This window comes from Grampus griseus, assembly GCF_964374135.1.
Source record: "Grampus griseus genome assembly, chromosome: 2".
Classification (NCBI taxonomy): domain Eukaryota; kingdom Metazoa; phylum Chordata; class Mammalia; order Artiodactyla; family Delphinidae; genus Grampus; species Grampus griseus.
In genome coordinates this window covers 91,029,755-91,041,393 of record NC_139018.1, presented here as the reverse complement: position 1 = coordinate 91,041,393, position 11,639 = coordinate 91,029,755, and the positions used below count along the sequence as shown (strand labels likewise).

The 11,639-nt window shown below is 44.7% G+C and overlaps 1 pseudogene across 1 annotated transcript; it reads right to left on the bottom strand.

The window, feature by feature from the left end:
* Nucleotides 1–9,099: 9,099 nt before the first annotated feature.
* On the bottom strand, nt 9,100–11,370 carry LOC309819280 (ubiquitin-conjugating enzyme E2 R1-like; annotated as a pseudogene). Its single transcript has 2 exons — nt 11,333–11,370; nt 9,100–10,148 (listed from the first exon to the last, which is right to left on the bottom strand). The product of its transcript is annotated as a ubiquitin-conjugating enzyme E2 R1-like (transcript).
* Between the last annotated feature and the right edge of the window lie 269 nt (nt 11,371–11,639).

Sequence of the window (11,639 nt, the reverse complement as noted above, 5' to 3'; positions counted from 1 at the left end):
GCATGTTATTCCAGAGGCTTCCAGTGGTCGAGCCTCAATTACCACTGCAATCACCTGCTCATTACCACACCCTTTATTGGCTTTCTTCTCCTCCCATCTCACTCCCTGACTCCCCTTTCAGTGTTCCAGGGAGCATCTCTGTGTCCTTATCTAAGAGTCGGCTTCTAGGAGAACCCAGCAGAAGACCACAGAGAGGCGCTCAAGGAGGTGAGAGGCCCGGGACATGGGCACGCGGCTGGGGCTGCTCTACTGCACCTGGGCGAGTGCTCCAGCTGCAGTGACAGCTGGGGCGGGAGTCAGGGGAGGCCAAGAGGATCTGAGGTGGAGCAACAGGTGTCCAATGGGCACGTGCCATCTGGCAAGGTGGGTTACAGTTCATTGATTTGAAGCAGGCCCTGGGTATTTACTGTGTGTAGAGACTGCACTGAGCACTGCCGGAGGGTCAGTGCACTTAAGGCTCACCGTTGGGAAGCAGGCCCCGTTATCGTTGCCCACATTTTACGAATGAGAGAACAAGCTCAGCAGGATGAAGTAAAGTGCCTAAGGTAACTCAGCGAGAAAAGGGCAAAGGCAGGACTGAAAGCCGAGGCAATCTGCCTCCAGAGCCTGTCCCTGTTAATGGTTAAGGATGATGCGTCTTAACCATTACTTTTTGCAGGTTTACCCAATTTAATTTTAGGGGACAGAGCCATTCAGGTATCCTGTTCCATTGACCTCCTACCAGACTCAGTTCCTTAGTTGAGTGTGTGAGTGTGTGTGTGTGTGTGTGCGTGCGCGCGCAGATTGGGTGGTGGGAGCGTGGGAGCTGGGGGTTAAAATGTAGAGACCGCCTTCCCCACAGTGTTACCCAAAGAAATAACCTCTCACTCTTTGCAATCAAAGCAGAAGCTGGTCTGAGTCTTGTGTTTGGGTTTGGTTCCTTTTCCAAGACCAGAGGCTGTTTCTAAATTAGACTCTAACTTACTGGCCAGCAAATAGCACAAAACAAAACAACTTTTTTGATGATTTAAGTGTAAATAAGTCAGAGGCAGAGAGATTAACTTTCCCCTCAAATACACAGGGGTTAAAAAAAATTATAGTCTCCAGAGAGGCTGGCTCCTTGAGGACTGAGCTTTTGCCAAGTCAGCACATTCAGGAAAGAGTTTGTGACTCTCTGCAAACCCCAAGCGCCACTGGCCTCCTTGCCTTAGCTACGTGCTGAACCCAGGAGGAGTTCATCTTCCTAAATCCTCACTGTCTGTCACAACCGAGAGCCCATTTCTGTGCAAATGATTCATTGTTATAACTTGTGCCACCTCTTCACAGACTCAGGGACTTTTCTTTTTTTTTTTCTTTTTCTTTTTTTTTTTACCGTACGCGGGCCTCTCACTGTCGTGGCCTCTCCCGTTGCGGAGCACAGGCTCCGGACGCACAGGCTCAGCAGCCATGGCTCACGAGCCCAGCCACTCCGCGGCATGTGGGATCGTCCCGGACCGGGGCATGAACCCGCGTCCCCTGCATCGGCAGGCAGACTCTCAGCCACTGCGCCACCAGGGAAGCCCGGGACTTTTCATTTTTTACATCAATTCCTGTGTAGTATTTCAACAAGTCCCTTTTTCTCCCCTGCCTCCCTCTTGTGCCTCCACCATCTCTCTGCCAGCAGATTCAAAACAGGAGTTCGCGACAGGGCTTTCTTTGAGTCTAACCCCGAATCTTACTTTGCCTTTGGCCGTATATTTCTGACAGGTGCACAGCAGGCAAGAGAAATGACAGCATCATGCAGAATGCAAGCGAACACAGTACTGTGCATCATCATATTTTCTGCTGGTGTCCCTTTGGGTTACCATGAAATCACCTATTGGGACAATTTTTGTTCTTTTACTGAAACAAAGGAGTCACTGTGGACATCATTCATCCCCCAATTCCACGTTTAAGAACACAAAAATTAGAAAAGGATCAGAGTGATTTTGACTGACTATATTCCTTCCATTCCAAGGTTTGGGGTAACAATGTATCCCCTACTGTAGGGTGGCTACAGAAGTGACAGGGCGGGAAGTCCATCGAGGTGTCCCTGAATATTAGCCACAGAGGGTAGCGGGACCGCTTTTAGAAGGAGCACACCAGCTGATCGCTGTGAACACAGCACAGAGTGGACACAGTTTACTCAATTGCAGGCAATTCTAGTTCCAAGGTGGGTGAAATGAACAACCTAGAGCCAGGAAAATAAATCTCTTCTCTTTGTATCTTAAAACCAGTGAATACGGTTTCCGAACCTGAGCCACTGGCCCTTGCCAATTCCTTTGCGTTTGGCAGGGGTTTTAATGGGCACCAGAGTGTAGTTGTCTCTCACAAGCTTTATGCAGGGTATCCAGACGATGCCTCAGGAGAACTCCCCTTGTAAAACCTACGGCGTCCCCACCTGCAACATTCCAGAGAGCGTGTCCACTCAGACGCTTTTCGTTCAGTGGCTCCTGGAAGACTGTTAGATCTGAGTGTGGAACAAATTCCAGGGACCATGCACATCAACTTGTCAGATGTTCTGCTGGGTTGGTGGCATACTCTGGCATAGAACCGTGCCCACTTAATGGCCTGCGTGCAGTTCATGAACTGCAGATTCCGAAGTGCAGCCTGCTCTGACACGGAGCAGCCCGCAGGGAAGCCACGGTAAAGTTGAACAGCAGATGGAAAACTCCACCAAACCTTTTATTGGCCATATGTCACTTCTGAGTGTTGGCCAACAAACTAAATTTGCAGCTAATATATAATGATTTAAACAGCAGAAAGAGCAGCTGCACTTTGATTTCTGATGCCTTTCCTCCAGGCTTCCCCAGCTCACTGGAGTTTCTTGAGCTACTTTCCTTAACCCTGCGCGAGCGCTCTGAATCTTCACCAGGTAGCACCACCTTCGGAGCTATGCTGTTGGCTGCATCCAGCTTAGCTGGTGTATCCCACTGCTCTTCCTTCCTTGCGGGCAGTTTTCTGACTTTTTTGTGATGATGATTATTTTTTTAATTTCGTAAGAAAATGCTACAAGACTCAAGTATTTTTATACTTCTGCCTGCTTGGCCGTTTCTCTTCTTTTCTCAAGTCCCTCTGGTTACAGGGCCCATTGCGTTCTCTTTTGGAGTGCCTAGGCTGGTCATCCGCTGAGGCTGCAGGGCTAGTCCTTGGAGTAGACTGTGGGAGGGCAGCTCGTTCTGATTTATGAGGACATGACCTGGGATGGAGCTTCTCTGCAAAAATTCAGCTCTCTTACTGTCAGAATCATCTAGAAGGAAATGATGGATAGCAGGAATAAGGAGAACAGGCCACCTCTCTGGGTCTTCTACCCCATGCAGTGGAAGTGCCAAGTCTCTACTGCCAGCCGTGGACATGCCAAGCTGGCTTAGTGCTTGAAGCCTCACGGAAGAAGAGGCTCCTTGTTTTAAGTTGAGGGTTATACAGTTGTTTCTGGGGTCAGGGTGCTGGAAACTGACAGGAAAGGAGTGGGAGAACAATACCAATTTAAACTTCCATGACTGCCACCCACTAACCCAATAACTCCATTTAGGAACATAAGATTGCTGAAGCTGTACGACCATAAAATGGCTCTATAGTTGTCACTCTAATGAACTCCAACTCAGGTCTCTATATTAATTCCTGCAAAACTCAGCCACCTCCCTAATGTTATTTGAGAGACTTTGAATAGCACTGTGAATAAAAATTATAACAGACTACATCAAACTCAATGATTTCTATAACATCTGGAGCAAAGCACATTAAATGGGGAGTAAAATGCACATTCATCATGGGTGTTTGGATTTGTTTTCTACTTTTACAGAGAGAGGAAGTAAGAAATAGCTTTCCTATAGGGATTTTTAGTTATCTGTTCCTGTGCTAAACTGGACACCTAACAGAAGAATTATAGCCTTGATTTCTGTGTTTATAGGTTGATTCTCTTTTTACGTCTGATTAAGACGTTGTCCTGTAGGAACTTCACTTTGGGGAATTTATTCTACAGAAAGAACCGCTGTGTGAAACAACATGTGTACATGGTTAACCATCCTAGCATTATTTATGGAAGTGGGAGATTGGAAACAACCCAAATGTTCATAACTGGTGAACAGATTAAATTATAATATATCCACACACTGGAATGCAGCTGTATAAAAGAACGAAGATACTCTGTACATACAGAGATGGAAAGAACTCCAGGACGCTTGCTAGGAAAAGTCAGATACAGAATACAGTGTACAAAGTGAACTGCATTTTAATCCACGTAATATTTGTATATGCGTAAAGAAAGTTTAGAAGAATACATGAGAAAGTAGGCTACTGGGAGAGCGAGAACAGAGCTCATAGGAGGGAATAAACCACTCACTCATTTATTTATTTTAATTGAATATATTTGACATATAACATTGTGTAACTTTAAAGTGTACAAAATGTTGCTTTGATACATTAATATATTGTAATATGGTTGTCATTGTATCGATAGTTATCACAATACATAATTATAGGACACTATTGTTGTCTGTATTCATTCTACAGTACATTAGATAACTATGGCTTATCTACTACTCCTTGCAAGTTTGTACCCTTAAGCAACATCAATCTTATCCCCCTACTCTCCAGTAACCACCACTTTACTCTCTATTTTTCATGAGTTTGACTATTAGATTCTGCATCTAAGCTATACCGTACAGTACTTGTCTTTCTCTAACTCACCTCACGTAGCATAATGTGCTCAGGGTCGAAATGGCAGGATATCCTCCTCTCTCGTGGCTTAATAATATTCCATTTTATATATATCTCACATCTTTTTTATCCATCCATCCATTGATAAGCATTTCGGTTGTTTCCATATCTTGGCTATCGTGAAAAATGTTGCAATAGACATGAAAGTGCATATATCTCTTTGAAATCCTGTTTTCATTTCTTCTGGGTATATATAACTAGCAGCCACTCACTTCTTAATCTCTTGGAATCTGGCTTTTGTATCCACTGTTCTGAAGGACATTTTCCTTACTGACTCCCCTATAATGTCCTAAATGCCAAACTCTCAACCTCCTTGATGTCACTGCCCACTCTTCCAGAACGAAGTAACTCCAGTGTAGTTGAATCAGAGATTCTGCCACTCCTTAGATTTGTGTGCATGGGAATGCCACTCAACCTTTATGAACCTCAGCAGATACACAGAGGAAAGAAGGAGGCAGCTAGTATTTCTGAGTGCTGGCTATCTTTTAAAAGAAGTATCTTTCTTTAATGATTACAATGGCATTATGAGGTAGGCACTATTATAACATTATCTCCATTTCACAGATAAGGAAATTGAGGCTCAGAGAGCTTAACTGACTTGCCTCAAGCCATATAACTCCTAGGTGATGGAGTCAAGATTTGAACCTCAGATGACTAGCCTCTAATACAAGCTTATGAGAGCACTTTGTGAAGGCAGGTACAGCAGTGCTTTCCTTCACCACTGTCTTCTCTTCTCTCTGACTCTCTGGACTATTTCTTTCACTCTAGCTGCTCCTCATTTCCCGATTCCTTTGCTGGCTCTTCTTTCTTCTTCTCCTCAAACAAGATTGTCTCCAAGGTCCTGCCCTCATCTTCCTCTCTCTAGCTAATCCCACTTCCCAGAAGAGTTTTGACTCTCACCCTATGGGTTCACCTTCCAGACATTTATTTCCACTTGCTTGATGGACGTTTCCACCTGGACATCTTGCTGGACCCCAAGGGCCAGTATTTCCCAAACCATATATATAATCTTTCTCTTCACAATCTGATTCTTCTCCTTCTTATCCTTTTCTGAGAATACTATCCCCAACCTCATCATTCCTTAAGCTCAAAACCTTAGAGAAGTCTTTGATTCTTTTTTTTCTCCCTGGCGTCCAGTTTCTAATAAGGAAAAAATTCTGCTGTTTTTACTTCGACTGCCTTCATAAAACTCAGTCCTGCATTAAATCTTGCCTGAGGAGTGCTCTTTCACCTGACCATCCCACTTCCAGTTTTGTTCCTCTCCTAACTAGCTAACTATCTGACAAATGATCTTCCTATAGTATGACACCCAAAAGACCTATGTGAGGGAAACTTTCAAATGCTAATGAGAGACACACACACATAAAAAGACTTCATAAAGAAGGAAATAGTTGTCCTTGGGAGAAGGAGCATGACAACTCATGGGCACCTCAAAACCATATTCACAAGAGTCTGGATTTGGAAACAAAAGGACAATGTAAAATTTTACCTTCCTTTCTCAACCTGGTAATGCAGAGATCTTGGAGAGCTGACCCTAAAACATAGGTGTAGAGAGACCTTCAAGATGGTGGAGGAGTAAGACGTGGAGATCACCTTCCTTCCCACAGATACATCAGAAATACATCTACACGTGGAACTACTCCTACAGAACACCTACTGAACGCTGGCAGAAGACCTCAGACCTCCCAAAAGATACATACTTTTTTTTTCCTTTTTCTCTTTTTGTGAGTGTGTACGTGTATGCTTCTTTGTGTGATTTTGTCTGTATAGCTTTGCTTTTACCATTTGTCCTAGGGTTCTGTCTGTCCATATTTTTTGTTTGTTTGTTTTAGTATAGTTTTAGTGCTTGTTATCATTGGATCATTGGTGAATTTATTTTTTGGTTTGGTTGCTCTCTTCTTTCTTTTTTTATTACTTTTTAATTTTTAATAATATTTATTTTAATAACTTTATTTTCCTTTCTTTCCTTATTTTCCTTTCTTTCCTTTCTTCCTTTCTTTCCTTTTCTTTCCCTCCCTCCCTCCCTCCCTCCCTCCCCCTCCCTCCCTCTCTCTCTCTCTCTCTCTCTCTCTCCCCCTTTTCTTCTGAGCCATGTGGCTGAAGGGTCTTGGTGCTCTGGCCGGGTGTCAGGCCTGAGCCTCTGAGGTGGGAGAGCTGAGTTCAGGACATTGGTCCACCAGAGACCTCCCAGCTCCATGTAATATCAAATGGCGAAAATCTCCCAGAGATCTCCATCTCAACACTAAGACCCAGCTCCACTCAACGACCAGCAAGCTACAGTACTGGACACCCTATGCCAGACAACTAGCAAGACAGAACACAACCCCACCCATCAGCAGAGAGGCTGCCTAAAATCATAATAAGGTCACAGGTACCCCAAAACATACCACTGGGTGCGGTCCTGCCCACCAGAAAGACAAGGTCCAGCCTCATCCACCAGAACACAGGCACTAGTCCCCTCCACCAGGAAGCCTACACAACCCACTAAATCAACCTTACCCACTGGGAGCAGACACCAAAAACAACGGGAACTACGCCCCTGCAGCCTGCGAAAAGGAGACCCCAAACACAGTAAGTGAAGCAAAATGAGAAGACAGAGAAACACATAGCAGATGAAGGAGCAAGATAAAAACCCACCAGACCAAACACATGAAGAGGAAATAGGCAGTCTACCTGAAAAAGAATTCAGAGTAATGATAGTAAAGATGATCCAAAATCTTGGAAATGGAATGGAGAAAATACAAGAAACGTTTAACAAGGACCTAGAAGAACTAAAGAGCAAACAAATAATGATGAAAGCACAATAAATGAAATTAAAAATTCTCTAGAATAGCAGAATAACTGAGGCAGAAGAATGGATAAGTGACCTGGAAGATAAAATAGTGGAAATAACAGAATATACAGAATAGAATCAGAAATTGACCCAAATGCTTTTATAAGAATTTAGGATTTGATCAAGTTGCATATTTTAATCAGTGGGAAAAATTTACAATTAAATAAATGGTGTTGGGACAATTGGGTAGCCATCTGGCAAATAATAAATCTGTATTTCTCCCAAGTTTTATACCAAAATAAGTGCCAGATGGACTACCAACATGAAAATTAAACTACCAAGGTTCTAGGGAAAAATGGAAAAAAAAATTAATAATCTTGGAATAGAGAAGAACTAAGCATGATAAAATTCAGGAGACATAAAAAAATATTGATAAGTTTGACTCTAAAGATCAAACATTTCTGCAAGGTAGGAAACTCTACAAATCAAGTCAAAATACAAGTCATAAACAGGGAAAAATATTTGTAACAAACTTGTCAGAAGAAGGGCTAAATTTGTTAAAATATGAACTCCTACAAATCTATAAGAAAAAGATCAACACTCTAATAAAAAAAACTGGCAAACAACATGAACAAATCTATCACAAAAGGAAATACAAATGGTGCTAAGATAGTTGAAAAGATACCTAGGTTCCCACACAATAAACAAATATAAGCAAAAACTATATTTTTCACTTAATATCCAAAGTTCCTTAAAATGTATTTTTGACAACCTATTTTTGACAAGGTTGTAGGAAAACAGACATCTGTACATTTTTGAGGTATGTAAATTGATACAACCTCTAAAGAGGGCAATCTCAGAATATTTATCAACATTTAAAATGTGCATATCCTTGCACACATCAACTCCATGTTTAGGAATTTCTCCTACAATTACATTTAAGCTTGTGGCTGGGGAAATATATAAGTATATTCACTGCAGCACTGAGCATAATAGCGTATTTTACCATCTCAAAAAAGAAGAAAAAATAGTAAAGCATGGAGCCTGCCATGTTTACCGTCTACTTTAATCCCGTCATTGTTTTCCATCAGCTATTGAGATTCTTGTGATCTGGCTCCAGCCCACCTGTGCTCTCTTGTCTCTTGCTTCTCTCTACACCCCTTACACTGGGCCAAATGAGCAAGCACGTTGTTTGCCCTGCACACTCCCATCTCCGTACCTCTCTTTGGGCTGATCCTGTTTTCTGTTGCCTGACATGCAGTTCCCAGCCTCTCCTATCTTCCTCATCTATGTGAATCCTAATTATCCTTTATAACCTCACTCACGTGCTACCTTTTCCTGAAGATGTCCTTGGACCTTGGATCCTCTACAATGCCCTATCCTTAGTTGAAAATTTCTACCTGCTCTGACTTTTTAATTTATTTGGCTTCTCATAAAATCGCTTTAGATTCCAAACAAACCAAAGCAGAGAGAAGAGGTGACCCCAAGTTAATCCGTCCACTCGCGAGCTGGGTCCCCAAGTCTCCAGCTCCAGCCAGCTGGAGGTGCAGACGGGGCCGGGGTCCGTGGCCCCCAGGCACCGCCTCCACGCCGCGCCTGCGCCCAGCACGCTAGCCGCCCGCAGGATGCGACAGCGGGCGGGGCGGGGCCTCGCTCCAAAGCAGAGGAAACCCAGGGCGGGACCTGGGGGCCGGCAGCGCACGCCTACCCGAGGTAGTCGAGGCGGCAGAGGCGCCCGAGAGTCCGTACGGTCCGGCCGGCTGAGGTAAAATTTGTAAGCTTGTGGGTGGGGATGCGCTGTCGGGACTCCTCGTGGCCCGAGTCGTCCTCGTCGTCCCCGCCCCAGCTGCGGGCCTCGGCCTGGGCCTCGCCGCCCTGTAGTCGTGCTGGTAGAAGAGGTCCGAGCCCTGGTCGGGCACCGGGCCTGGGTCTTCCCGCAGCACTGGGCCAGCGCGGTGGGACCTTCCCGCCGTCCCGCTCCGCGTACGCCTTGATCCCCAGGACCTGCCTCCGGTTCACGTCCGCGTGCTCCCGGTCCTGCCTTCGCTCTCTTCCGGCTTCGTGTGCATCACGGAAGCGTCCACGTTGGCAGGTGGAAACAGTGTTGGGTTCGCTGAGGAGGGAGGTGATGCTCAGGAGATGGTACTGTGTTCTGGGTGGGTTCTGCCGCTCTGAGGGCAGCTCCCCGCTCAGGGGGTAGGAGGTAGTCGAGCGGGGGATGGAGGGTGGAGATGCATACGTCCGCAGCCTCGTAGACGTTGGGGCCCTGCATCTTGGTCAGGAACAGAAAGGCCGGCGGGAAGTAAGGGTAGTCGATGGCTATCTTGAGACATGCCTTCAAGTAGCTGCCCTCGGAGTAGGTGTTGGGGGGCCCGAAGATGGCCGCCTCCCATTTCAGGTCACCCTTGTCCACCAGGGTCATCCGAAGCCCTCCACCGGCTCCCCCAGCAGCAGCACCTGGGGCGAGCTGGGCGGCAGCGGCTGGGGGGAGGGGCCGCCTTCCTCCTCTGCGCCCCTGGGTGCTCCCCTGCTCTGACTTTTGACATGTGACCCTTTTGTCACAGCAAGTTGGGACCGGCTCTGGAACTGGAATGACAGTGATATTTTGATGTCCTCCCTTTGATGCGACTGTTTTAATCTGGGGATATGTTGATACAACCTATGGAAGACAATTAATGTACATCCTCCCCCCCAAATGAAAGTATCTTCTGTTTCTGATTATATAACATGCACGTACAGTTGACCCTTGAACAACGTGGGTTTGAACTGCGTGGTCCACTTATACATGGATTTCTTTTTCAGTAGCAACTACTACAGTACCACAGGAGTTGCAGTTAGTTGAATCTGAGAATTCGGAACCAGGCATAGAGAGGAACCCCGGATAATGGCGGAGCCACATAGACAGAGTGCCCTACTGGGTTCTCTGTGCAGCGGGTCGGCACCCTTAACCCCCCAAATTGTTCAAGGGTCAACTGTACTTAGAAATGTGGAAAACCTTAGGACTCACTCCCGTGTGTGTGTGCTGTGCTCTGTGTATGTGTATAATGGAATAAAAGAAAAATAAATTTCCCGAAATAAATTACTGAGTCAAAGAATATACACGTTTAAAATGTTAACATGTGTTGCCAAACTGATCTCCAGAAAGATTCATGATTCATTCAACATTTATTGAGATCCTAGTGTGTGCCAAGTACTGTGTACTATTTAGGGTACAACGGTGAGCAACACCAGGTGTGGTCCCCACCAAGTGTGGTCCCTGCCCTTGTGGACTCTGTGTAAGTATTACTAGGAGAAGACACATATACTGTTAGAAAGTACAGTCACGTGAATTCCTTCTAGTTGGAGAGTTCAAGGATGACTTCCTGGGGGAAGTGACATTTCAGATAAGGCCTGAAGCTTAAGTAGGAGATAACTAGACTAATAAGGGAGATAAGAGCGTTTTGGCCTCAGCCTGTGCAAATGTGGCTGCTGGGGGAGTTGAAGAAGGCTTGTTTGGCTGAAGTGGAAAGAGAGGGGAATCACCGGGCAAAATGAGGCTGGAAAAATGGGTAGGGAGCATGCCACAGGTGGCTTCACAGGTCTTGTTAAAGATTTTATTGTTATTCCAACAGCAAGGAGAGATAAAAGCAATGACTGGGGATTCTCTGTGTTTTAAAAAGATAACTTTGGCTGAATAAAAAGAACTGATGAACAGAGGCAAGAATGAACAGAGGTTGACAAGTTAGGGGGCTATTATGGTTGTCCAAGTGACAGGTGATAACACCTTAAACTAGTTTGAAGTATAGATAATAATAAGAAATCAAGGCAGAAATACAGGAAAATGGATGCTTTTATGATTTTTACCAGTTAATACCACTATTAGACTGAATATCATTGATCATTTTTGTCTTTGCCAATCCAAGGGGTGTGTGTAGAGTATAAATTATATATAATATGGATTGTAGATACAATTTATAATATGGATTATGTATATAATTTTCCTTTGATTGGAAAGTAAGGTTGGACTTCTTTTCCTTTTTCATTGGCCATATTCATTTTTATTCATTTCTTCTTTTGAGTTATCTGAACATATACTTTTGTCCATTTTCTTCTTCGGTTCCAGGATCCAGTCCAGGATCCCACATTGCACTTAGTTATCATTTCCCCCTTG